The sequence below is a fragment of the Ceratosolen solmsi genome, unplaced genomic scaffold, assembly GCF_000503995.2.
Source record: "Ceratosolen solmsi marchali unplaced genomic scaffold, CerSol_1.0 scaffold43, whole genome shotgun sequence".
Classification (NCBI taxonomy): domain Eukaryota; kingdom Metazoa; phylum Arthropoda; class Insecta; order Hymenoptera; family Agaonidae; genus Ceratosolen; species Ceratosolen solmsi.
Genome location: NW_011948431.1, coordinates 1,775,476 through 1,781,475, shown reverse-complemented (window position 1 = coordinate 1,781,475; position 6,000 = coordinate 1,775,476). Strand labels below are relative to the sequence as shown.

At 39.0% G+C, this 6,000-nt stretch overlaps 1 protein-coding gene across 1 annotated transcript in view; it reads left to right on the top strand.

The window, feature by feature from the left end:
• C3G (C3G guanyl-nucleotide exchange factor) overlaps positions 1-6,000 on the top strand; it is a 73,160-nt gene that overhangs the window by 283 nt on the left and 66,877 nt on the right. The gene's annotated exons all lie outside the window — the stretch shown is intronic.

The window sequence follows — 6,000 nt, the reverse complement described above, 5'->3', positions numbered from 1 at the left end:
GATGAAATGAATGAAATATTTATCAGGAGGATCTAGTGCAGTCGTCCATGATGTTGCTGTTACCTTAAACATCGGTTTTATTCCTGCTTAAGTGAAATTTTCCCCTGCCCAATATTGCGCCTTCTTGGCGAAAGAAAAATAGATTAGTTATGAGCGGTTAAAGAAGTGCCGGGTTTCTTGGTTATTCGGCGTGCATAGTCGAGTCGCGCGTTTCGTGGCAAAATGTAAAAAACGGAAGAAAAAAAAGAAAGAAAAGAACGAAAAAAAAAAAAAAATAAATAAATAAATAAATAAATATGAAGAAAGGGAGCGGGTGAAGAAAAAGGCGAATAACGAAAGTGCAGGACAGAGAATAGAGAGGGAATAGTGTGTTTGGCTTAAAATTTCATGATAAAATTCGAGTGCAATTATTATTGTAGCTTGAGCGAGTGCCGCATGCCCTCGTAGAGATTCTCGATCTTATTGCGTTTCTAAGAAATTCGATAAGAAGGGAGAGACTGCGGATGTACATATTCATTTATGATCCTCCGACTGTGGCTTGTATTAATCGATAATCTTATCATCAAAAGCGCGGACCCGCTATCATCGTCGCTCTAAGTGACAGTCACTCAATACACACGAGATAAGTGCTCGAGCGCTTAAAAGAATTCTTTAAACCTTGTAGCTTTAAGCGATGATTTTGTACGTTAGGCTTGTTAATAGCGTGAGCTCGCATTATCGCATAATCAATTCGTTTGCAATTTTCTACTGCAACTCGCGTACAATCTCCTCACTTATAATCTAACGGTTGGTTATTGCGCGATAATAGCTTGCTTTTTCATTTAATCGAACTGCTAATTAATTAGCCGCTCGCGCATGTCCATTTAGACAACGGCGGCACAAGAGCTTGAGATTAATTTGTACATTATTAATTTGTTTATTAAACGTTGATATTATGCTTTTGCAATTGCCATTGTTAAAGTAGCGAGAGCCGTTAACGAGAAGGTGGGAATAAATATTAGAACATCGTTCGCGATATACTTTCACGTTTACCATTGCCTCGTACGCTCATAAGTGCAACATTTAATAATATTAAAATGAATACTATTTAAACATCCCAATAATACGCTTGAGATGTGATATTGAAAGATTTTCTATAATATTATCGCACGAATTCTGCAAAATAGCCGTCGCTTATATTCACTACAAGTCCTTTATTCATTATTCTATCCTGCGATATTAAATACTCCCCGACATTGCATACAAACTTGTATTACTTTCGCAAGCATGACTCAAGAAGTACAGAAATAAGTATTGCGACGAGCATCGCACTCGCCATTTGCATTTCACGATCATTCTTACACTAGAAACACGTACAAAGGAAAAATCCTGCCCTCCCACGGGAAGGAGAATTTTTGCGCGGTTTCGCGGGGCAGCGGCCGGGAGCACGGCGAGCTTTCGTTTACAAACAAGAAAGTCCAGGCACGAGCTCGCGAGGCGCACACGCACACGCACACGCACGCGCGACGATGTCGGTCTAAAAATAGAAAGTCCTCGAGCGGTGCGCGCCTCAACCTTCTTCTCGAGTGCCGCAGAGCCGAAAAAATTCGGTATCGCAAAGCGATGATGACCCGACGGCCAATGGAATTCCCGGATGAGATCAGAGCCTTGCCCGGGCAAGTGCAAGTGAAGAAGTAAACGGCGAAGGTAAGAGAGTATAAGCGACTTTTTCGTTCTCGCGGCCCCGAACCCAGAAAAGGCATCTTCTCTTCCCCGCCGAGTTCTCGCGAGGAAATAATTGTAACAGAGAGAGCTTTTACGCCAGGATTTGATAGCGAATTGATTTATTGGCCGCCTTGAATCGCAAGTCCTTCTATTTACGAGGCCGATCGCCGTATTCGCCTTTCTCCTCGAAATGTTCCACATTGCTCGAGGATAATGCTAAGCGCCATTGACATTTATCGGCGGCTCTGTGTCGGCGTGGAAAGTGAAATTTCCCCGTAGCGGGTCGCTTAAACAATGTGCGCACCAGAAGTTTTACAATAGGCCCATTCGGCCACATTGCACTTGGCCTCGTATTATCTCTCTCGCGCAGATTGAACCATAAATCATTGGGCCACAGTCGTTTGTACGAGGATAACTTATAGGCGTGTTTTTCATTGTATCACACTCATACGCTTATCCCTCCTCTCCTACTCCTCCTCCTTTGACTCTTCCGAGGACAAGTATGGAATAAAATTTTTTCTCTCCGCAGTTACTTATTCTATATTCCTCGAATAGTTAGATGTGGCGGATCGATCAATGACGCTATTCACGAAAAAAACTTTAAATATATTCTCCACTTTAAATTCTTCTTTTTATTGTGGCGCCGTGTACGCATGATTAATAGTTGAAATTTTAGAAAAAGGAAAAAGTTTAACGATGGCTGAGTTTATGACAATTGGCAATGAAAATATATTTGAAGAAAATATTGCCCGGAATAAGGAAATTATTTTGCCCGTTTACTAATCTATTTAGTTGCATATATGTATAAATATAAATTTATATGACAGAATAGAGTATATTATTGCATTGAATTAAAGAAAGTTTCCACTTTAATTTGCGACAAACTTGCACATTCGAATTATATCATCTTAGAAGAGCTATAACTAATGTAGTTTACATCGGTTGTTCTTTAGTTTGTCAAAGTTGATGTAACAACTAATCATTTGTCATGTACTTTACAAAATTTATATCTACGCGCACATCTCTATCATTTACGTACCAATGATGTATTTTACTTTCACTTTAAGATAAAACATTATTTTACTTACTTTATATAGATATATAGATATATATATATATATATAAAGTAATGCTCATACTTAAAAAAGTAATAAACACTTTATATTATTATCTAATTTACCTTTTAAATAAGCTACGTATAATTTGCAACCATTATCTACTAAACTGAATTTTTATAAAATGGTTAGTACTTATTGTTATTATAAATATAATGCTTCATTCGATTTATATATATATATATATATATGTAAGAATTTATTATTATTGATCCAAGTATTACGAAAATAGTTTCTTTTTCAAATAAACTTAAGAAGCGCCATTGATTGCTATAAATATTAATATTTTAACCTAAAACACACAATCGTTTTGTGTAGTATCTGTTTGAATGTTAAATACTGAATTTTATGTTTGAAGGAGATCTCTTCGGCTAATATTAATATAATTAGGCGTTTTCATTCGTTTCTAAAAATTGTAATACTTATTGACACTAGAGACTTTGTAAAGGAACGAGAAATTTTATCACTTCGCGCGTGCAGAAATTTTGTTAATTACAACAAGTGTAAAATAAATTATTGCACAGAGTATATAAATATGTAGAAATTCTTTTATCATAACAAAAAAAAAAAAAACAAAAAAAAAATAAATAAATATTGTCACAACTATACGGTATTCTTTTAGGCCAGCGTTCATGATTCAACTCCGTACATTATACTTTTGAAAGTATACCGATGAAATTTCTTGAGAGAGAAGACTTGAGCAGACATGTATTTATCAATGTGTAGCTACTTATTTAGAGCGTTGATCTCTGTCAATTAACAAGCCTTTGGCGTTAGACATAAGAACTCGATTACTTACGGGAGAATTGGGCAAGGATAGTTGTTAACGGTAAACGAAGATTTGCCAGCCACAGCAAATTATCAATTGGCTTGGCTCACTCTTTAAACCCAAACTGAAATCAATTCGCCGCAGTTTCTCAATATGGTTGGATCGCAATCCGTCAAGTAAATGCAATTAATCCGCGCAGATGATTGGCTCTTGAAAATGGCGCTCTTTTCGGCCTTCCCCGAACCACTGACCTCAAAGCTCAAGGACATGTCCCTGAATGTCAGCGAGCCCGCTCGGCCGCAAGCGGGAGATTAATGGCAAGGAGCGAAGTTACGTAGCGCGGAGCCGTAAAACGCGGGGCGCCCCCGGAGCGGTGGAGCGGAGGAGCGGAGGAGCGGGGGAGCGGGGGAGCGGAGGAGCGGAGGAGCGGAGGAGCGGAGGAGCGGAGGAGCGGAGGAGCGGAGGAGCGGAGGAGCGGAGGAGGTGTCCCCGGGTACTTTGAATCCCCGCGGGGTAAGGGGATGGGCGGGGCGGGGCGGGTGGGATTGTCTCGGCGGGCGTCACTCGGACAGTTATAAAAGGCGGCACACGAGCTTCGCGCATAATCAAGTGGCCGGAAGAAAGATCGTACGGCCGCGCTTCATACTAATAAGTTCCGGTGACGCGCGCTGCATTACCATAGGCCGTGTCAATTAGGCCCGGACGAAGGGACCGTCATTGATGTCAGCGCATCTCCTCTACCTCTCTCCTCTCTCTCTCTCTCTCTCTCTCTCTCTCTCTCTCTCTCTCTCTCTCTCTCTCTCGCTCTTTTTAACCGACGACCGAGGCAGCCGCGATCCGTGCGTCATGGCGCCCCGGACCGCCGTTGCTTCTGCGCTCGATTCGCGAGAAAGAGAAAGACCACATATGTATATTTATATATGTACGAGCGCGCGCGCGCGCGTGTGTGCATGGGGTGCCAGGTTTGCGCGCGCTCGTTCGCTCGATCGATGCTTCGGAATTCAAGACGATTGAATGAAAAATTAAAAAATTGCTCACTATTTTTTACCATTAAGGGACGTTTTATATTCGCTCGGTAATCAGGCGCGTCGAGCTGCTAAGACTCGTCGTCGCGCTCGATTTTGGTTCAGTGAGTCCATTATGAAAGACGTTGGGATGATCGTTGAGCGACACTTAAATCGACTTACTCCCTAGTTTTATTATTTTGCTTAATCTGTATTTCAAAAACATTGCTAAAGTAAAGCTGTTCTTGAATGAAATTGTAAGGCTGGGATCGAAATTAGAATGCATACGCATACTCGGCAGAATCGGATTTAATCCGCACGGAACTTTTATCCTCAAGCTCTTGAAAATGTCGGAGTTTTCTAAATAATGCACTTCCATTCGGGATTATGGTAATTTTTGCAGAAAATGTGGCTGGAAAGAGAATAATGAGTTCTGGAACAACTTACACAAATATTATGTTATTTCTTTACATAGAATAATGTTATTTTGGTATTTCGCTTAAAATGGAGAGACAAGTAAAATATCGTGTGATTCAGCGGGTCTGATTCACCACGTTGAAAAACGATTTTATTGCATGCAATGTCAAGGATAATTATATTTCTGTTCGAGTACATTTTTTATATACCAACACGACGAGCTTAATTATCATTCTCTGCTTAGAGATATCGAATTTCTCGTTACTCTTCATCTATTTCTTAAATACACAATACGAACTTGATTTCGTTCACTATTTTACTATATCGAACATTAATATATTATACATTTATAATAAATCAATAATGTTTGATAATTATTAATGTTATTATGGTTGGGCAATTGATCGTCGTAAAAAGTGAATAATTTATTAACACATCTTATGTAACTGTAATAGATTTAGTCAATAAATATATATTGCACTTTACCTTTTCACTTTATGTCTATCAATCAATCATGGATTATTTTACTAGAAAATGTACGCCTTTACGAAGGAATGCTTTTATTAAAAATATCAATATAATTTATACATTTTACAATACAAATTGAAAATTATATTTTATTATAATTTATGAAATACTTAATGAGACGCTAAAGAGCGATGTATTAATCACGTATTGTACGTATTGTTTTGTTTGCTGTTTACGTGCAGCAAATGCCAACTATATTCTCCGACATTATATAAATTGACTAAGTGTAACTCTCCCAAACACAACGATACATGCACATCGAAATATGATGATCCAATAACCTGCGTAAAGGACACTCCTCCTTTATTAGTGATCATACTCTCAGCTTTATTGCATTGTTGAATCTCGTTGGCTTCAAGGTTGGATGTTTCTTTTACCTCTTGAAGGAAGATTAATAGTTTGACGTTTTCTCCGAGTGACGTATGTCGGAAATTTATGGCTTCTCTACGTTGCAAAGTGAAAT